Consider the following 22687-nt stretch of genomic DNA (forward strand, 5'->3'; position numbering starts at 1 on the left):
ATTGGATGAGAAGATAGGTTTGTTTATGTTTAATTTCCTATGTTGAAAGAACATTACTAAGTTGCAACATCAAGCACTCAAAAAGGCATGGAATGGATGGTGCTCATTTAACAATCAGCTGTTCGATATTTTGTTTTCTTGTCATTGTTCAATGTGTGGCCTCCATGCCTTATTTAGAGCACATGATTCAGACTCTGCTCCGAGACAGAATCATTCATTTCTTCATGGGCTTTTCTAAGGTGTTCAACACTATAATATCTGAGTGCTTCACAAACAATCTATCTTCACAATACCTTTGTGAAGTGAGGATGATGGGAGCAGAGGCACAAGAAGATTACAGTAAAAAATATCCACTAACTTTGGGTCCCCCATTTGAGATGACTAGGACCTAATTTTTCAGAGTACTTAGCATTATATAGCACTACATATGTTCAAAGCACAGATCCTATTGACTTCATTAGGCATGGAGTGTGCTCAGCCCTTTTGCAAATCAGACTCCAGTGTATGAAGTTGGGCACCCAGAAAATGAGAAACACATAAGCAGTAGATCTCCTGTGAAAAACTTGGTTTAAGTGACTTGCCTAGCATCACACAGGAAGTCTGTGGTAGAAGCAGGGATAGCATCTAATTCTCCTGGGCAGCATTCAGCTGCCTTTGTTAGAGGGCTTTCCCTTCACCCCCTTCCCTGGTTCTTGTTACGCAGACAGAAAGCAGAAGACCAGAAGTCCTAAGCACAGGCAATGCGATGTTTGCCTTGAACTAAAAACCCCAATAAACATATTCCAAAGCCCTTCACACCAGTTGGACTTATCTTTATAGGCTGATAGAGTTTTCCCCTTTCCCTCCCCCTCCCCCAACTAAAGTTCTATACATTAATAGAACCCCTTCTTCTTCTTCTAACACCTAGCTCCGCATGCATGGAGCTCCCTCTTCCCAGTGTTCTGTTTCCAGCTCTGATGCCACAGAGCATTTACCCTGTGTCCCCCCTTCCCAGCTCTGACACTGCAGAGCCTTGCCTGTGTCCCTCTCCCATTACCATTATCATTCTCCTTCCCACTCCCACTCCTATTCCCCCTCCCCCTCCTTCTTCTTAGCAGGCCCAAATATACCTGCAATGCATGCCTCTAGTCACACCCCTTATAACTTATGGTCATGTTCCATTTTGGAGGGTCAGGAGTTGGGGTCTTCATCCCACCCCTTTTGTACCCCATGGGAGGGGTAAGGAGTGAGGTTGTGCTCCGGTCAGGGGCAGGTATTTCTCTGGTCTTTTAGTGTTTTACCTCCCTCCCACCCAAAAAAACCCCTCCTTGCCCCTCCCAACTGGTTGCCTGACCTTGCTTTGAGATAAGGAGTTGAGGCAGTCAAGTGTGCGCTCATTTTTAAAAATTTTATTACAGCTAATGTTAAAAAAATTATATAATACATAGGTTGAGAAAAGACTGTCTGTACATCTGGGCATAGTGCTTAGATTATCCACAAATACAAAGTTTGTTTTTAAAAGTCATATGATACATAGAGCACATAATTAGCAATAACCCACATTTAGGTGAATAGATTTAAACAATACAGTTTAGATATTAGAATCTGAATACTCGGGTACATCACTCATGAAAAGTTGTACAGAGATTTGGTTGTGGAAAGCAAAATATAAATCAGTGGAGACTGTGCCTCAGTAATTGAGAATTAGGTAGGTTGTCCATTTAGAGGAAAAAAACAGTCCATCAGGAAAGTATCTGAGTTACTTTCCAGACTGCGCTTCTCATTGGCACTCCAACTCATCCCTCCTGGTATTGCTGATGTCCACTGATGCATTCTGTGTAGATGTCCCTCGACTTCCTGACGGCATCCAACACCATGAGTTGCTGCATCAGCCGAACGTAGCATTGACCAACTCCACATTCTTTCAGCACTCGCTTGTTACCGGGGTCCCATGCGCCCAGGGCTCCAACAATCAGCGCATGAGTTTGGACCTTGTAGTCCCTAGCTCTCAGGGTGTTGGCCAGAGGGGCGTATTTCTCCAGGTTTCAAGCTTGGGTGTCATGGAAGGCTGGAGTCCTGTTTTGAAAGGCACTGTGATGTCCACCATGATGATGATCTTCCGGTCCTTGCTGGTGATGACGATGTCCGGTTGCAGTTGACTGTCGGTTCCAGGGATGGCGAAGTTTACGGCAACCTTCCCCATGTTATACCAATAAAATAAAAACCAGCAGGATCTTATTAAAGGGGAAAACGCAAAATGCCACATTTATTGTGAATACAGAAAGAATCATAGTAAGCAGTTTAGTTATAGCTAAAACATTCCATTCAATTTCATATTTATTCACGCATTCATTCATTCATACACACACACACACACACACACACACACACACAGGTTCTGCAAGGTTATCATCATAGTTAGCAGCCTTAGAGTTGCTTGTGCCAAGCCACTGGCCAGGTGGCCTGGACACGAGGCGGGAGCAGGGCCTTGTCAGATGCTCATCTGATGCTCCTGGAAATTGGTTTGCAGAATCAGACCCCAAAGTTCTCAGTTTCTAGAATCCATTTTTATAGGAATTTCTTCCTATGCCAGTCTATGGGAATTGCTTCATCATGCTGTTGCTGAATCAATCAGCAGATGGCACATTAACATCTGGCAGCACGGAGCTGTCAGGAGTTATCTTGTTCTTCGGTTCTCCCATCCTTGAGGCTGTTGGGTGGATTCCAGTCTGCCCTCCAGGGGTCCTCTGATTGTTTCCACTTGACGCCTTCTTTGGCCGATGGACACTGGATTCTTAGGCTGGCACCTTCCTGATCATTCAGTTATTATCCACACCAAGCATCCATCCACGTACATCTCTATCTCTATTTTAAACACAATTGTTAACAAAGCGAGATAAATACAACAAAAGGGCGGGGAGTCTCTGTGTGCTGTTTCCTGCTGTTTCTGTTGTTACACAGTATTGCTTTGAGAACAGACTCTGTCTTAGGATGTACTAACACAATTAGCCGCCAAAACCAAGAGACCTCCCTCTTAATTAGTAATACCCTGGAATTTAAACTATGGGGAATCAAACTCATTTGTGATTTTAATACAGAACTTCTTTAATGTGATCCAACACCCACAGGTGACGGTATGGCTCTGGCCAGGCGATCCTGGGTGGTGTTGTGTCACAGCTGCCAAGCTCTCAAATGGGGCTTGCAGCTACACAGGACATGGGGTAGCGTCTCGTTGGTGTAGCTGCACTTCCTGTATCACTTGTCCTGATTACCGTGGCGGATGGCTCTGTTCAGCAGGATGCAGCTGAGCTGGGCCCAGTGAATGAACCTCCAGTCGGCAAATCGAGTGCAGCTGCCCCTGGGGAGGAAGTGGTTGCTGGCATCCCACTTGAATGTCACCTCAAAGGCCTTGCCCTGGTCTGGCTTCCATTTCAGGTTTTCCACGTATTGGCAGCGGATGGCATCCTTCAGGGTCCTCTCCAGCATTGTTCTAGCTCTTGGAGTGATGATGATATGCTCTGTGTTTTTCACCTTTGGCACCAGGACTCCCAGCTCCTGGCATTCCTCGCACCACATCCAGTGGCAGCCGATCGCTTCTCCAGTTGTCGCGTAGCATTGTGGGCACGAGTTCAGAGCGAAGCAAAGTCTCCCCGTCTCTTCCAAATTTGACTTCCAGCGAGCCGCTCAGGTAGGTGGCAACATCTTGGTTGGAGGAGGTCCTCGCAATTTGCTTCTTGACGGCATCGTGCAGAGCACTTTCTGCGATGTTTCTCACCATGGCGTCCGGGCACGTCGGAAGGCGTGAGTGATCACTGCAATGTTGCAGAGATCACCCATACGAGGGACGCTGGCACTGCCCTGCCTGTGCAAGATGTACACCAATTTATTGCTGGCCCTCTGGGGAAAGAAACATCCACTTCTTCACCAGGTGCCCAGTGGTGTTGTCTGCCTTGTTCAGAGGTACCTTCGCCATGGCAGATCCCCTCAGAACAAATGAGATACAGGGGATCAGGAAGGTGTTCAAGGCGTTGATCTTCTGCCATGGTGTCAGGGAGAAGTCGATCCTGGCCACATCTCGTAGGAGCTCCGCGATGGTATCCTCAGGTGTCTGCTGGACATGGAAACCCGTCGGTGTGCCGAGATGTTGGTACGCTTGCCTATCCTCAAGGAAGATCATGGGTTCACCCTGGATCAGAAATGGTGTTGCCTGGACCAAATCCCTTCTACTGCCATCGATATGCAGGGATGCATACTTCCTGGCATTGAAGTGGAGTCCCATCCAGTTGGCAGCCTGGCTGGTGATGTCAAGCATTTGTTGGAGACTCTTGCGGTTGTCTGCGATCAGGACCAGATTGTCTGCATAGGCCAGAATATTCACTCTGTTCTACACTCCCACCATACCCTGTAACACTTTTAGTTCCATCCCTTATCTGTCCCATTGTACTAAAAGCCCCATCTGATTGTGGGAAATGCAACACACAGCATCTTTGCCCTTCATACATATTAGTAAGGATGTAAGAGTATTAAAAGTCAAACACAAAATACTATCTCAGGCTAACAAACAGGCTTATATGCTAACAGCCTTAACCATGAATCCATCCTATCTCTTTTTGCCATCCCCTGCCTCTTTCATGACACATCTTCCAACTTTTGCATAGAATCATAGAATATCAGGGTTGGAAGGGACCTCAGGAGGTCATCTAGTCCAACCCCCTGCTCAAAGCAGGACCAATCCCCAACTAAATCATCCCAGCCAGGGCTTTGTCAAGCCTGACCTTAAAAATATCCAAGGAAGGAGATTCTACCACCTCCCTAGGTAACGCATTCCAGTGTTTCACCACCCTCCTAGTGAAAAAGTTTTTCCTAATATCCAACCTAAACCTCCTCCACTGCAACTTGAGACCATTACTGCTTGTTCTGTCATCAGCTACCACTGAGAACAGTCTAGATCCAGACAAATCTGCAACAAATAAAGAGGGGTTCAACAGACAACAGACTGCTTTACCTCACAACCTTGATTCATCCCCAGTGTAAGTCCATCCTGTGCACTGAATGAAGCAAGGGACCTGTGGAAAAACTAGTATGTGATCATGCAATTAAAGACTATCATAATGCAGATGCACAAAAGGCTAAATTAAAGTTGCACAGCCAATTTTGATTCTGGCATTTTCTAACATTTGAGTGCTTGATGTTACAATCTTAATAATGCTCTTTTAACATAGCTTTTGGGGGTGTATATATAGCATTTTACAAGCATTAATCAATTATTTCTCAGAGGTCTACTGAGAGCTAGGTAAGTATTATTACCCACCTTTTACAGTGAGAAGCTGAAGCAGAAAGAGCAGGTAACTTGGCTGCGACTACGACTACATAGGGAGTTGGTATAAGAGCTGGGATTAGAGCACTGGCTCCCAGTGCCGTACCTCAGAGCACTGGACCATGGTTTCCTATTAATTTGCAGCCAGTGTAATAGACTTCAATAGGAATAGAATCAAGTGGTATGGCTGCTGTTGCTGCTTCACTGGAATGTGATGTTTCTCACATAGCACTTACAAAACTACTTATTTATGAACATCGAGCTGATTTTCATTCATTCATTTTGCCACACACCTTCCCAGGTTATACGGCTCTATGTGGTACAAAGGACTGGCTTTTTCACAATCATTTATTATACCTCTCAGAGTTTTGGAATAGATACATACCTCTTTGTATTATTTTCTTTCCAGTCTCTCTCTGAAGTGTTGCAAATCCATATCATACAAATTGGAATATGAATTTGCTACTGTCTCTCAACAACTCTTTACTCCATAGTTTTATCCAAATCTATCATATCAGCTGGTGAGAAGATGAGAACTTCTGTTCAGGATACACTGGGAGATTGAAGGGATGCAAAAGGTCCTAACATTTGCTAGCAATTTACCTGAAGCTAAACAAAAACTAGCATTGCTTCCTTTGTTTTCAGATACATATACAACACATTTTCTTTTTTAAACAGGTACATAGCCCAAGGCCAACCAAATATATCACCATTCTCTTCCAGAGAATTACATGTACCTAGATACAGTTATCCACTTTAAAATGTTATTTATAACATGTAAATATTACACTGTATAACATGTAAATTTTTCTCTTCGAAACTTAAGTGGGCTTTTTGATGGACCTTGGCACCGGGACTAATATTATCTCTTTATATATAAATGTACTGATAATTAATTGCACATTATTTATGTTCAGTATGATAAGGTATCTCCCCAGCTGTAAAAGTTTGCACAACTACCAGTTTACATGTTTTACAACCTTAAGCAAAGAACGTCAGACAAGAGGTGAAATGCAAAATTGGTTTGACGTTAATGTGTAGGAAAGTAAATAAGCTTTATGCAAGTTGGTTTTTATTGGTACTTCCAGGGAAACAAAAGTAAAACAGCACTGTAAATACTAAACACCTCAGATCTATACAGCCATGAAAGAATATATCGTCTGATGGTCATGGGGTGAGGGAGGCTGCAAAATAAACCATTAGGAGTGCTAATAATGCCTCAATAGCTCTAGAGTTCACACTTTGGTAGAATATTAACATAAATGACAGTTCACTCTGGTTTATATCAGGAATTACTCAGATATTCTGTGTATCGATTGGAAAGCGACCAGAACCACGTGAGCACTAAACTTGCTCCATCTGAGCACTAAAAACAGTCTGCAGACCACAACTATGGCAGCTTGTCAAAGGGGGTGGAGACTGATCCGAAACCCATTAAAAAGGAATGGAACGAGTCCCATTAATTTATCTGGGCTTTAGATCAGACCATGAGGTGGTCTCTCATGTAGGCAGGTCACTGAGCAACAGGGAGTCTTTGATTTCTTGTCTAAAGCTGGTACCTTCAATGACATCAATAAAGTAATTCTTAGCAGGGAAACTTCAGAGCTGTCCAGAATGAGGAAATGTCACCAGGGAAATAACCTACTCTCTCCCTAAAGTATAAAAACACTCCCCATTTTGAGATACTTCCTTGTTTAACTTGCAGCAGTGGGTATCAAGTGCCAGCCAGCAGCTCATTAACAGAGCTTGCCTATAAGGATTCTGTAACTGTTCTGTGCTTTTGCACTTGATCATCTGAAACCTTTAATCTTTAGTGTAAGCAATTTACACTATGTGGTAAAGCAAGCAATCTAACTAAGAAGCCCTTCAGCAAATTGGGAATGTAGAACAAATGGACAAAGAAAAAAGAGAGATGAATCTCTGTTCTTAATACCGGATTGGATGAAACCCCTCTTTATAGTATCATTTGTCTTTTCCTAGACAAGGTATACCTATAGCCTACTGCATATGCTTTTTAAACGGATACTGACGTGCTACCCAGTATCTGCTTAGTGTGATATTTAAATAATAACCGTGTCACCCTATTGTGAGAATGGTTTCAAGAACGTGTCAGAAATTTTTCTTCTTTGCAAAAGAGTGCCCCAAAATCATCCAGCATACGCACAGAGTGAGATACACTATAACTGCTGACTACACAAGAATTCTGGGGAAAATGCACTCACAGGAGACAGTCTTGGTGACTAAGGAGTCCCAGTTTATTAGATGGATATGAAACCCAAACCAAGAACTAATTAAATGAAAAAAAGATCCTGCGGCATTTATCAGAATACATTTGAGACATAAACAGGTAGAACCTGCTTCCTCTTAATCCAGCCACAGCAGGATTGATCTATACACATTGGAATCAGTTTTTCATAGTAATTGACCACTCATCTTACTCCATCCAGGCATTGCTTCAGCTGCAGAAAAAAGTCACAGGGAAAAAAAACCACTGACCTTTGGGTTTAAATCCTGTGAAAAGGATTTATTGTCAATACAGCATCTTTTAATACTCCAAAGACCTTTCTTAGGTTCATAGACTCAAAGGCCAGAAGGTTCCATGGTAATCACAAAAGTGGGTGACAGAGTGGCAAAATGGCTGATAAAAATCAGATAAGTGCAAAGTAATGCATACTGGAAAACATAATCCCAACTATATATACAGAATGATGGGGTCTAAATTAGCTGTTAGCACTCAAGAAAGAGACCTTTGAGTCATTGTGGCTAGTTTTCTCAAAACATCTGCTCAGTATGCAGTGGCAGTCAAAAAAGCTAAGTGTTAGGAATCATTAGGAAAGGAATATATAATAAGACAGTAGGAATCATAATACCACAGTATAAATCCCTGGTATGCCCACATCTTGAATATCGTGTGCAGTTCTGGTCACTCCATCTCACAAAAGATATATTAGTATTGGAAAAAGTCCAAAGCTGGGGATGCCGCTAACCATGTCACAGGTGGGGTTGGACCTATCTCCCCTTAAAGGGTCAATCACCCAGTGACAATTAGGAAAAAATGGTAACCTATCTTTCGTAACTGTTGTTCTTCGAAATGTGTTGCTCATGTTAGGTGTGTGTATGCCCACGTGCACAGCTGCTGGAGATTTTTCCCTTAGTAGTATCCATAGGGCCAGCTCCAGTGCCCCCTGGAGCTCTGTGCTCATGCGCCAGTATATGGGGCACCACTGGTCCCATGCCCTCTCAGTTCCTTCTTGCTGTCAACTCTGACAGAGGGATAGGAGGGTGGGTAATGGAATGGACATGATCAACTCATCTCAAAGAACAACAGCTATGAAAGGTAGGTAACTGTTTTTTCTTCTTCGACTGCTTGCTCATGTCAATTCCCTGTTAGGTGACTCACAAGCAGTATCCCTGGAGGTGGGCTTGGAGCTCAAGGACATGCTGTTTGCAATACTGCTCTACCGAAGCTGGTGCCATCCTGCGCCTGCTGAATGATGGTGTAATGGGGTGCAAAGGTATGGACTGAAGACCAAATGGCAGCTCTGCAGATGTCCTGGATCGGTACCTGCACAAGGAAGACCACTGACGAAGCTTGTGCTCTGGTGGAATGGGCAGTCACGGTGGTGACACCCCTGCTTGTTCATAGCAGAACTGGATGCAGGCAGTTATCCACGAGGAGATTCTCTGAGACGACACCGGCAGACCTTTCATCTTATCCGCCACTGTGACGAAGAGCTACGTCGACTTACAGAAGGATTTGGTCCTCTCGATGTAGAAGGACAAGGCCCGCAGAACATCCAGAGAATGTAATTGACACTCCTCATTAGTCTTGTGAGGCTTTGGAAAAAAGACCGGCAGGAAGATGTCCTGATTATTGTGGAACTGACACCACCTTAGGTAAGAAAGCTGAACCTGGTCCTTGTAAAACACTGTATAACGGGGTTCAGACATCAAAACTCTGATCTCGGAGACCTGTCGGGCTGAAGTGATTGCCTCTAGGAAGGAGACCTTCCATGAGAGGAGCAGCAGAGAACAAGACGACAGCAGCTCAAAGGGGGGACCTGCGAGCCTTGACAGCACCAGGTTTAGGTCCCAAGTAGGGATAGGGTCACAAACTTGCAAGTACAGCCTTTCCAGACCTTTCAGGAGCCTGATCATCATGTCATGAGAGAAGACTGATCTACCTTGGACTGGAGGGTGGAAGACCGAGCTGCCAAGTGAACTTGATTGACAAAAGGGCCAGGCTTTGGTGCTTGAGATGAAACAGGTAGTCTATGATGGATTATAGCGAGAACCATGAGGGAGAAAGACTGTGGCCTGAGGCTCAACAGGTGAAGTGTTTCCAGCTAGGTAGGTCGCCCTGATGGAGGGCTTCCTGCTACCCAACAGGATGTGCTGGGCTTACACTGAGCAGATCTTCCTCCCATTCCTCTGCATTCAGCCACACAGATGCCACAGAGTCAGGTGCAGGGACGCTAGGTTTGGGTGAAGAAGACAGCCTTGCTTGGTTCTGCGAGAGCAAGTCTGGTAGGAGCAGGAATGCTAACAGGATCGTTATCGAAAGTTCCAGCAGCATGTGGAACCAGAGTTAGTGCAGCCACACCGGAGCTGTCAGGATGATCTTTGCCTTGTTCTGCTTGACCTTCAGGAGGACCTTGTGAACCAGGGGTATCGGCAGGACGGCATATAGTAGTCGGACAGGGAACATCTGCTGAGCCCACAGATCGAGCAAAATAGCTTACATTTTCTGTTCTGTCTGAATACAAACAGGTCCTCCTGGGGAGTCCCCCACCTCTCAAAATCACATTGACAACCTCTGGGTGGAGTGACCACTCGTGGAAAGAAGAGAAGGATCTGCTGAGGAGATCTGCCAGCACATTCTGGGCACCCGGGAGGTGCAACGCCACGAGATGAATGGCATGCTGCACACAGAAGTCCTATAACTGGAGAGTCTCTTGACACAGGACCGACAAACAAACTCCGCCTTGCTTGTTGGTGTAGAACATGAGGCAGTATTGTCCATTAAGATCTGCACCACTCTGCCCATCAGGTAGGGAAGAAATGCCTGGGAGGCCCAGAGTATTGCTCTGAGTCCCCCGACATTTATATAGAGGGAGAGATCCTACTGGGACCAGAGACCCTGCCTACTGAGGTTGCCAAGGTGGGCTCCCCACCCCAGATCCGAAATGTCTGAGACCAACGTCACTGATGGGGATGGGGCTACAAAGGGAACCCCTTCCATCATCGATTGCGAGTCCGCCCACCAAGTCAGGGATGACAGGTCCTATAAACTCTATTCTCTGAACTGGGGTTAGAGTTGATTTCTGTTAGTTTATAAGCAGGCCCAGCTCTTAACAGGTGGCTTGTACTAAGGTGAGGCTGTACTGGACCTGGGCTCGTGATCTGTCTCTGACAAGCCAGTCAAAGTATGGACAGATCTGCATGCTTTGACATCTCAGATAAGCGGCCACCACCCCCATGCACTTTGTGAAGACTCTCCGAGCAGACGATAGGCTGAAGGGCAGTGCCGTGAATTGGTAATGGTGCTGACCCATCATGAATTAGAGGAATCTTCCGTGTCCATGAAAAATAGAAACATGGAAATAGGCATCCTTTAAGTCAAAGGTGGCATACCAGTCTCCTGGATCCAGGGAGGGAATGACAGAGGCCAGGGAGACCATGTGAAATTTCCACTTCTTGAGATATTAGTTGAGGTGATGCAGATCTAGGATGAGCCTGAGGCCCCCTTTGGCCTTTGGGATTAGGAAATATCGGAAGTAAAACCCCTTCCCCCTCAGTTCTTGAGGAACTTCCTCTACAACTCCTACCTGTAGGAGGGTTTCCACCTCCTGGATGAGGAGTTGTTCATGAGAGGGGTCCCCGAAGAGGGATGGGGAAAGGGGGTGGGAGGAAGGGATGGAGGAAAACTGCAGGGTGTAACCAGCTGTTATGCTGTTGAGCACCCAATGGGTTGAGGTAACCTGGGCCCATGCAGTGAGGGAAGAAGATAAACAGTTCAGAAATAAATGGGGGGAGGGATCCTGAGGCAAGTTCAGTACACTGTCCTCGGGTGCACCCTCCAGATGCGTGCTGTGGACCACCTGGGTGTCATGTGGAGCCCAACGGGGAGGTTGAGGAGGATGGAGCAGGTCAGCAGAATTTAAAGCCTCTGACTCTTTTCTTCTACTGTCCTTACCGAGATGGACCTAAGAATCTAGGCAGTGGTGGTGGATGGAAATGTCTCCTAGTGTCCAGGCCTAAGGAGCCCTGGTGTCCTTCAGGACATGCAGCTCGGTATCTGTCTACTCTGAAAACAGAACACTGCCCTCAAAAGGGTAGGTCCTGAATAGATTGCTGAACCTCGTAAGAAAGCCCAGAGGACTGCAGCCACAAACTGTGCCACATGGACACAGCTGAGGCCATTGACCTGGACCCTAAATCAACTGCATCCAGTGTTGACTGGTGCCGATATGACGATAACTGGTGCCGAGGAGATGGAGATCAACGTTGTGAAGCCAGGAAAAAGGCTCTGGCTACTGTCTGGAACTCCTCCATAATGGTCAGAAATTCTTGTCTCGAATCCTGAGGCAAGGAATCCTAAAATTTGGCCACATAGTCCCCAATATTATAAATATGTCTCCCCAGCAATGTCTGCTAGTTGGAGATCCTGAGTTGGAGGCTGGCTGTCGAAGAAATTTTTCGACCAAACAAGTCCAGCTTCTTTGAATCCTTATTTCTGTGTGTGGTGCTCTGCCTGTCTCGCTCATTCGTGGCAGACACCAACAGAGACCCAGGGCTGGGTGAGAGTACAAGTAGTCATAACCTTTGGCTGGGACATAATGCTTCTTTTCTGCCCTTTTTGATTTGGAGACAGAGAAGATGGGGTCTGCCAGAGGGCCTTGACCAATTTCAGCACCCCTTCGTGGACTGGCAGCACAATCTTAGAAGTGGCCCCAGCCGCCAGCATGTCAAAGAAGCTAACTGTAGACTCCTTCAGCTCCTCTGCCTCTAATCCTAAATTTGAGGCAACTCTTTTAAGGAACTCCTGGTGAGCCCAAAAGTTGTCTGGTGGGAGCGGGTGGGCAGGACCAGCGACCACTTTGTCTGGGGATGATGAGGACAATGGTAATGCCAGGGGAGTGACTGGAACCCCCTCTTCAATCAGGGTAATTTCCCCCGTAGCCGAGGTATGCACCTTGGTACCGGCATCGGAGCCAGGCTCCTGCATCTGGGCAGGCGGGCGGTGCCGTGATCCGCTTCCCAGATGTGGCTGCTGATGACCTATGGGAGTAATTAGAGGAACCCCCCACAGGTTCCAATATTGCCAAATGTGCTGGTCATTGCCCTGGTGGCCAGACTCCCACCGCAGGGCCAGCACTGAAGTCCAGTGCATACAGCGACCAATGCTTCTATGGTTGGGGAGGAGTCCTCCCTTGGAGACCGCTGTGGGGCTGTCGGTGCCTCCCTCTGCTGGCTATGATGGGAGTGGTGCCAGGGTGGGGTGGGGACCTGCGATGTGGCTTTGTGGATTGATACCACGGAGGCAGGGATCGGTGCTGAGATGGTGGAGAGCGTTGAGGAGTCGGGACCAGTGCTGGAGTTGGTGACCCATGCCAAGAGGTTGGCAACCAGTGCCAATATGCCAGAAATCAACATTGTGAGGCCAGCAATACGTGTCGTGGAGCCAGATGACTGGGAACGAGGATTTGGGGATGGGGGCCACAGAGTTGAAGACCGAGGTCATGGTGTAGGAGACCGGTGCCAGAATGCTGGGGACCGCTGCCAGGTGAGTGACCATTGCGACAGGCCCATGGGGGGTTTCCCCTTGGAGGGGGCTGCGTTTGCTGACTCCGAAGTCGAAGAGAGGTCTTGTGATGTGGGCAGCACCAATAGGGCTATCAGGTCCATGGCCACCTGAAATGCCTCCGGTGTTGAAGGAGATAACAGGCGCAAGGGCCTCCAGGCACTCCCAGGAGTTGGTGGTGGTTCCCTTTTTGGGCTTGGAGCCTTAGGTGGAGATTGTGTCTCTTGAGCTCAGCAGATGGCAAGTGGCCCGGCTCGGGTCCTTCTCCTGCCACCCCTTTCTTATCTTTCTTTGGTGTGGGGGAGCACTCTCGTTCAGCACGCTGCCTCCTGTGTCTCAGCATTGGCGATGGTGAATGGTGTTGTTGTGAGCCCAGTGCTGGTGGAGCACTCTGTATCAAGGTCGAAGTGATCAGCACTGAATTGGACTGGGATGGCTCCAAGGCCAGTCTAAGGGCCACCTCTATTAACAGGGCTTTTAGGCAAATACCCCGTCCTTCTGTATGCACTGCCTGAAGCGCTTGTTGACTTGCACTTGTTGTTGCACTTGCACTTGTTGACTTGCGTTTCCCACCAGGCACTTTAAGTAACTTGTGGGGCGGGGGATTGCTCACTGGCATGGGCTTGTGACAGACAGCACACAATTTGAAATCCGGGGACTGGGGCACACCCCATCCCTGAACAACATCCCTGATGGAACCACTATCTATCCTAACTTATCTAACTACTCACACTAAAATATAACTATATACATGAATTGTATAATGAAAAACCACTAGGAGCTCTTGCAAGTCGCAAGAGAGAGGCGTTCCAGCAACCATCATGGGCAGTCAGAAGGAACTGAGAGGGTGTGGGCCCGGCGGCACCCCATATACCGGCGAATGAATACAGGGTTCTAGGGGGTGCCAGAGCCGGCCCTACGGATACCGCTAAGAGAAAAATCTCCGGCAGCCATGTACATGGACACACACACCTAACACGGAATCGACATGAGCAAGCACTCTAAGAACAACTATTTTTAGACAGAAAAATGAGTTTTCAGAAAAACAAAAATTTTCCATGGAAAGCAGACACTTCTTGTGAAAACTTTCATTTATTATTTATTTTAAATAAAAAGATCACTCAAAAAATAAAATATTTTGGCCAAAAACTGAAATATTTTGCTTTAGAAATGCTGCCATGGTGCCTCATGAGAGTTGTAGTTCAGTGATGTTACATCTCCATTCTCTATGGGCCACGCTTCCTAGCTGAACTGCATCTACCACTTTCCTTTTCCAAAACGGGACATGTAGTCTGTTCTGGGAGACTGGCCTGTAGAGGAGAATAGCAGCTTGAGGCATCCAAACTACAGCTCCCATGAGGCACCGTTTTCAAGTTGAAATATTTCAGTATTTGAATTTCTGCTCAAAAAGTTAAACTTTTTGTGGAAAAAACCCTCTAACTTTTCAACCATTCTAATCACTATGTATTCACGTCCAAACAAAATCAAAGTGTCTAATAAGTACTCCCAGAAAATAATCTGTGCAAGTTAGTGCAAAAGAAGACCATCAGAATTTTCTAGGTGCACTACAAAAACACCAATGAAGGTTTATTAAAAAAAATATGCTGACTGAAAAGAAAATTCAATATTTTGATTCTCCACTACTGTTAATGGAAGAGCTGAAATATTAAATGAGAAGAAAAATATTTATTGACTGAGCCTTGGCATTTTTGGGATCTGCGTAGGGAGTCTTTATGTCTATTCTTGACCGTTAACCATTTTTGTAGATGAGAGTGCTGTGTAATGAAATAGATTAAGTCTCCTCTCAGTTTTGCATGTCACAAATGAACTACTGGTCTCAACCTAACTCCTGCTGGACAGTGTCCACCTCATATAAGCAACTGACAATCTATAGTTATTTGGCAGTTACTGCTCACAGTTTTGCCCCGCTAAGAGCAGAAAAAGCAGAGTTGCTCAAGATTGAGACAAAGAGCAGTCTCCCTCGACTGGGAGAATTTGCAGATCTACTGTAGTTGCACTGTGGGCCTGATCCAAAGCCCAGAGAAGTCTGTGGGAGTTTTTCCATTGACTTCAGCGAGCTTTGGATCATGCCCTACAATCTAGCTTTAGCCAGTGTTGTCACTTCTCATTTTGACGAGTGCTACTCGCACGTCTTCACAGGTAAAAAAAGAAACACTCATGCAAGCAAACTGACTCTTGTTGAATTTGCATTCACTTTAAAGCACCACAGAGTACATAACCCTTATTCCTTATATTTGAATTTAGTGTTCAGGCTTATAATGCAAACTATAATAATAGGTACAAGGTTATGTGAATGAATCTACATCAATAAAATAGCCTTTTAAAAAGCGTTGCATTCTAACTGCAAATTAGCACAGGTAATCACCATTTTCAAGAAATATATTCCACCTGCCCCTGTGGGAGCACCAGTACCTACTACCAACAAAGTAAAACCACAGCATTTTGCAGAGAATAACATTAAGTATCAGTACCACATACGCACTGTTGGCCCCATATTGATACAACTTAATATAGAAAAAAGCTGTATCTAAAACTTTGGAGTAATGAGATTGTCACATTGTCTTGGCTGGCTCACAAGCATGAGTGCCAACCTTGGGGCAGACTGTTGAGAAATAGGCAGGGGCATGTGCAAGGAAGCTACCCAATCAGTGGTGGCACAGAACTCCTCTGGGCTGGGGTGGGGAAAGCAAGCTTGTCCAGCCCCAGGCTGGGGGGCATAACAGCTCCACCAGCCCTGGACTAAATCAGCTCCTCTGGCCACAAGGGGGTGGGAGGGGAGGAGAGGGGATCCAGCTCCTCCAGCCGCAGTGGGGGATGGGGGGAAGAGAGGCAGCTCCTCCGGCATGGGTGGGAGGGGAAAGGCAGTTCCTCTGGCTGCGGGAGGCACAGAAAGTGCCCCTCCAAAAGTAGTCAAGTTTTTATTCCTGTCCATGCCCCTGGAAATAGGGCACAAACCCCAAATTGGTTGCAAGTCCTATACTTAGATTTCACCAACCAAGTAGCAAGTATGAACATCTCATGCACTCATTTTTATTTCCTACCCCCAGAGTTTAAACTGATGGGCGTGTTCACCTGGAGGTCTCTCTTCATAGCTGTGTGGGTGAGGAGCAATCAAAAGTTCATGTTTCACAATGGCTCATTTGCTTTCAATGGGGCCTTCTTGTGTGCAAGACCAGCACTTTACATTAATTAATGCTTCTTTCTTGCTTGGTGTTACACAATTTTGTTCAATATCTTCATAAATGATCTGGAGGATGGTGTGGATTGCACTCTCAGCAAATTTGCGGATGATACTAAACTGGGAGGAGTGGTAGATACGCTGGAGGGGAGGGATAGGATACAGAAGGACCTAGACAAATTGGAGGATTGGGCCAAAAGAAATCTGATGAGGTTCAATAAGGATAAGTGCAGGGTCCTACACTTAGGATGGAAGAATCCAATGCACCGCTACAGACTAGGGACCGAACGGCTAGGCAGCAGTTCTGCGGAAAAGGACCTAGGGGTGACAGTGGACGAGAAGCTGGATATGAGTCAGCAGTGTGCCCTTGTTGCCAAGAAGGCCAATGGCATTTTGGGATGTATAAGTAGGGGCATAGCGAGCAGATCAAGGGACGTGATCGTTCCCCTCTATTCGACACTGGTGAGGCCTCATCTGGAGTGCTGTGTCCAGTTTTGGGCCCCACACTACAAGAAGGATGTGGATAAATTGGAGAGAGTCCAGCGAAGGGCAACAAAAATGATTAGGGGTCTAGAGCACATGACTTATGAGGAGAGGCTGAGGGGGGATTGGCTTAGGGGGTCTAGAGGGGTCTAGAGCACATGACTTATGGGGAGAGGCTGGGATTGTTTAGTCTGCAGAAGAGAAGAATGAGGGGGGATTTGATAGCTGCTTTCAAGGGGTTCCAAAGAGGATGGCTCTAGACTGTTCTCAATGGTAGCAGATGACAGAACGAGGAGTAATGGTCTCAAGTTGCAATGGGGGAGGTTTAGATTGGATATTAGGAAAAACTTTTTCACTAAGAGGGTGGTGAAACACTGGAATGCGTTACCTAGGGAGGTGGTAGAATCTCCTTCCTTAGAGGTTTTTAAGGTCAGGCTTGATAAAGCCCTGGCTGGGATGATTTAACTGGGAATTGGTCCTGCTTCGAGCAGGGGGTTGGACTAGATGACCTTCTGGGGTCCCTTCCAACCCTGATATTCTATGATTCTATGATTCTATGAATTACAGTGGTTTAAAATGCAAACACTCAATATAACTTTATACTATGAGATACAGATAATATAAGTGAGATTATTATATGCAGTGTCCTGCAATCATTTCATAAACACTAACCACATTCTTATAAACACAACATCTATTTTAACAATGCTAACACATGAGAGCCAAACTGTTTTCCAGCTATGCATTTGTCAATGTTCAGTGAGGCCCAGTGGCCTTGGCATGAGCTGCCACCTGGTATGCCAGTGTCACAGAGGTCAATAGACAGTTTCACATTACCAATCGTAATGCACTATAATCCCAGCCTATAGCAGGTCTTACCTTAGTATCATTCATTCATTATATCAAATAGTAATCTAGCAGCTTTACATGAATACTTTACAGATCTACCTTGTGCCACATACAAATATGTCTCCTTTCATCTAATCCCACATTCAATTTGTCTCTCCAGTATCTTCATCTGGATGTTTTTGCCATTAAAATAGAAGTTTAACAAGGCCAAAAGTGAAACTCTTACCTTTCTTCTGAAGCCACGTCCACTCTTCTCATTCTTTGTCACTTTTGAATGAGTCACCATCATCCCAATCACTCAAGTCAAAACATAAAATCTATCTTTCACTCTTTCCTCTCCCTTGACACAGACAAGCTGTGTTCAAACTTTGATGTTCCTTCCTGCATAAAATTTGTAAGAACAAATGTTTTCTCTATTCACACAACCAGAATGCTTACTCATTATCTGCTGTCTTGATTAGTGTGATTGTCTCCTCTATATCTACAGCCTCCCTATCTCTCACATTGCACCCACTCTCTTCCCAGTCTATACAAAATGTAAATACCAAATTAATCTTTCTTGCTTGTTGTTCTGACCATGTCTACCCCCTTGCTGAATCCCTCCACTTTCTACCCAACCTACCCTTAAAGCTTTTTGTCCCGACTTCCAAGGCCCTTTGTAGCTTTGCCCTTCTCTGAATCTCCATTCTTGCCTCTTCTTGCATTGCTTCTCTGCTCCACCACCAATGCCAGTTTCAACTGCCACTTATCCACACCTCATACAAACAGTTTTGTATTACCACTAATGCTTGAAATGCCTCCACCACAATTTGTAAGAGGGCCTCAAAAATCTCCTTAAGACTCATTAATAATTTCTTGTAAGCATGGTAAAAAGAAAACTAATAGTTTGCGGAGGAGTGTCACAAGGTGTCCTGGCCCTGTGAGGAGAAACCGTGACATCAGATGAGCCCAGGTCTGACAAGTTAATCCACACCCCGAAAGTACATGTAGTGTAGTTGATGTGTACATAGTCAATTAAAAATATAATGTATATATGCACATTATTGCCGGGGGCTCGAACCCCAGACGGCACGATTCGTTGTCTGACCGCAAAGAGACGGGCAACACCAGCAAAGTCCAAGTATAAGCTCTTTATTGAAGAGTGCACACAACAATAGAGAGCAGCCTGTCTCCAAAGAGAACCAGCTACCTCTTAGGTAAAACGAATAGGTTTTTATAGATAGGTCCGTCGCGTCACAGATTATTCATGAAATAGCCCAAACCCCCGCCCCTTTGTTAGTTAAAAGTTCTTTATCATGCATACATACCTATCCCCTATTGTATATAGCTTTTGGCAAGTCGTTATGCCTCCCCAACTTTCTTATCAATCCAGTTGTCAAACAGGAGACGAGGAGTTAAGAACATACATGAAACAGAAACAGGGAGTGGAGACAGTGTGTCTCCTTCTCATTCTCAGAACATCTGGTACGATAATGCAGGAATGCAGGTCTCCTCCTTAATTCACTCCTTGCAACTTAACAAGCATTCTTTCATCCTACTTATCTCATTCAGGAACTTTCCGAGCATTCCTGCATTGGCCTAACTTTGGTTCAGTTGACATAACTGCTTCATGTTAAAATTTTCCTAACAGTCCCCCCTTTGTCCCCAGAGTGCCGTGCGGAACTCTTGGGACACACTGGCTACTGTAAGTGGTGAGTTGGAAATATCCACTAGTTGGTAGGACACAGCTTAGTACCCATCCAACAGCCACATCTTAGCATAACATACAAAACTATTAAACCACAAATAATTACCACAGCACTGCGAAGCAGGTTATGTAGCCAGCCACCTATATCTGGAATTCAGTTGAAAAATTGCTTCACTACGAGTCAACCCGCTCTCCTCCATGGTCTTTTGCAACTTGTATAAGGTGGTTTGCTCTTTTCCAGGTGGTGTTATAAACATCTGGAACACATACACAGCATTCCTGCCCGATTAACGCACATGTTCCTCCCTGAGAGGCCAGCAAAATATCTAACGCCAAGCGGTTCTGGAGAACCATCTGCCTTAGTTTTTTTTGCTCAGTTGCTAAATCTATCAAGGCCTCAGCAGTAGTATTTGCCATTACCTCCAACACTCCCTGAAGTCTTATGACTCCTTCTCCAATGCGCCAAGTGGCAGCTCCACAGGCGACGACGAATCCCGCACAAGCACCTGTCCAATCGTTTAGGGCACGCCAAGTAAGGGGATGAAAGTCATTAATGTCTTCCTCAGCCCCTCTTACATTTCTGATTTTCCCTTTAGGAAGTTGTGCGCAATATACTACAGGTGGTTCTAACCAAGCCAAATAGCAGGAGCCACTCCATGAAGGAGGGAGGGCTAGGTATGCCTTGTTACCACACACCCAGTATACTTCAAAGAGAGTAAGAGTGACTTTAGACCAGGTATTATTAATACGTCTGTACCATCCTGTCCAAGACGGGAGGAGGGAGAATTTAGTCACAGAGGCATTGGAGGAACATAAGCACATAGTATGAGTTGTCAGGTTATACTCAAGCGTGCAATATATAACGTAGTGTTCCACCAATTTGTGACCTTGATACAGGAAATGTTCTTCCCCATGTAAGCTGCATTTGTTACCTGTGAAACTGTGCCATGCAGAGGTACTAGAAGTTGCCCCATCCAGGAGAGGGATATTAGGACCTCTCTTACTTCCAAAATGAGTGCCATTAAAGTAAGCTTTGCACTCACTATTACCTGATGCTATTTTCCCTTCTTTTAAGAGGCACCATTGACCAACTTGTTTCCAAACTATTAGATACCTGCTTTTAGAGATGCCGGTATCAGCCCAGGTAATATTTAAATTGCCTGAGGAATCCTTTCAGGATGGGGTCCAGGTCATATTCATTGCACTAAGGGGAATAGGGACCATGGGAAGACCCTTTTGGCTATTGGCTGGCATTAATGAGCACACCCAGCATGAAGTATTTTGTAGGGCTGGCATACGAGCTTTCATTTCATGGGCAAGGCGTATAAATGTGTTAGCAGATAAACTTTTTCCATTGGGAAACGAAGGGAAATGCTTTTAGGAGTACAGGATATTTGGGCATGCAATTTACATAACAAGTCCCTTCCCAGTAGGTTCACAGGACCATTCATTAATAAGAAGGAGTGCTGAACAGAAAAGGGACCTAGAGTGGCCATACAATTTTTGGTCATATAATGTCGTTCAGGTTTTCCAGTGACTCCCACTACATATTTTTCCACTTCATTCTTTGGTGTCGTCCCCTTAGGTATAGCCGAATGTGTGGCCCCCGTGTCCATCAATAATTCATAAGTTTCTTGTCCTATTTTTAGGGAGACCACTGGAAATCGAGCATCACATTTAAATTGTATCATTCTGGCCTCATAAACCTCAGGGCCCCAGGGGAGCAGCGCCTCCCTTCATTTATGGTCTACAAAGAATTGACCTACTATCTCAGGCCTACAGTCAGCCTTTTGCCTATGGGGACATTCTCGTTTCCAGTGTCCTTCCTCACCACAGTAATGGCACCCATCGCATTCCGTATCCATACCACCTCCGCGCCCCGCTTATCCTCTAACGAATCCACCCCTTTCCCTTCCAGTGAGTCCTCCCGGGGAACTGTGATTCCACCCACGGCCCCTTTCTCTGCCTCCCGACATGGCCACTGCCAACAGCGACACTTGATCCTTCATATCTTTTAGTTTTTCCTTCCTTTTCTCCTTTTTCCTCTTTTCTTCCCTCCCATTATAGATTCGGGTTGCGATACTAACTACTTTAGGTAGGCTTTTTCCTTGCATTCCATTCGGGTGTTCCCTAAACCTTTTTGCAATGTCCTTTGCACACTGTGCCATAAACACTATCTTGATCATTTCCTTTTCAGTCTGATTCTAAATCTAGGTTGCTATGTTTCCTCACCTTGTTGGTTAATCGGGTACAAAAATCGGAGGGGTGTTCATTAGGGAGTTGTACGCATACCGTAACCGTACTCCAATTCACGGTAGCCTTCCCCGCTGCCCTTAGCCCATGCATAATAGCTTGTCGGTATTGACTCAATCCTTCTCTTCCCCCAGCTGGGTTTGGATCCCAATTAGGCTCAGCGGTGGGCATAGCTCCCCAAGCTTGCTGAGTTTGGTGAAATGCTGCAGCTTTTTCTTTGACTTTCATCCTCGGTTAGGAAGGTGTCCATCAGTTGATTTACATCTGTCCATGTCGGTAAGTGGATAGAGAAAATAGTTTGGAACATTCTCTCTACCGCTTCGGGGTTATCCTGAAGACGCGGCATAGAATGCTGCCAATTTAATAAATCTGCAGTTGTAAATGGAGTGTGGGTAAGCACCATTTGAGTCTGCCCACTAACTTGTGGAACAGGGTAAGCCCGCAAAGGAGCTTGGAGGAGTTTTGCACTTGCAGGGGACCCAGAACCAAAGGGTCCCCTGAAAGTTCCAACAATTTCTCCCAATGTATCAGAAGGGCCCGCTCCTTGGACATAGCCCTTCTTCTCCCCTTTCTTCCCATCCTCCCCCTTTGTTCATTTGCTCCGCCTCTGTGGTACCCCCATCGGGATATACTCATCTTCTTCTGTCCGAGTTTCTGGGGCGTAGGGCGGGGAAGATTTAGATTCTTCCATACAAACAGCTTCAAAGGCCATGCGTCCTTCTTTTGGCTTATAATTATACCACACAAACAGATAATCCATTTGTCCCAGTCTAAGATCGACCAAAATATCTCTTAAGGAATCCATCCGTCTGCGAAAAAGGTTCCGCAGGCTGGCCAATCTTTAGTTGGGACAAATGAGTGGTGAAGGCTGGCCATTGAACCTGACACAGATTTTTCATTTTGATTTCTCATTAGTTAAACCAGTGGTTTCAGAGATTCCCTTCCAATCTCTGAGTATTAGAGACAATGGGGCGTTCCCCGGGCATTTACTGCCAAATTGTCCCATCCTAGGTATAAAGGGGACTCAAACCGACAATCCCCAACCCTTATTATCAAGCGATCGCTTACCTCTCCAGGGACTCGAACCCCGAAGACCCTCTCCAGGGACTCGAACCC

The sequence above is a fragment of the Natator depressus genome, chromosome 5, assembly GCF_965152275.1.
Source record: "Natator depressus isolate rNatDep1 chromosome 5, rNatDep2.hap1, whole genome shotgun sequence".
NCBI lineage: Eukaryota > Metazoa > Chordata > Testudines > Cheloniidae > Natator > Natator depressus.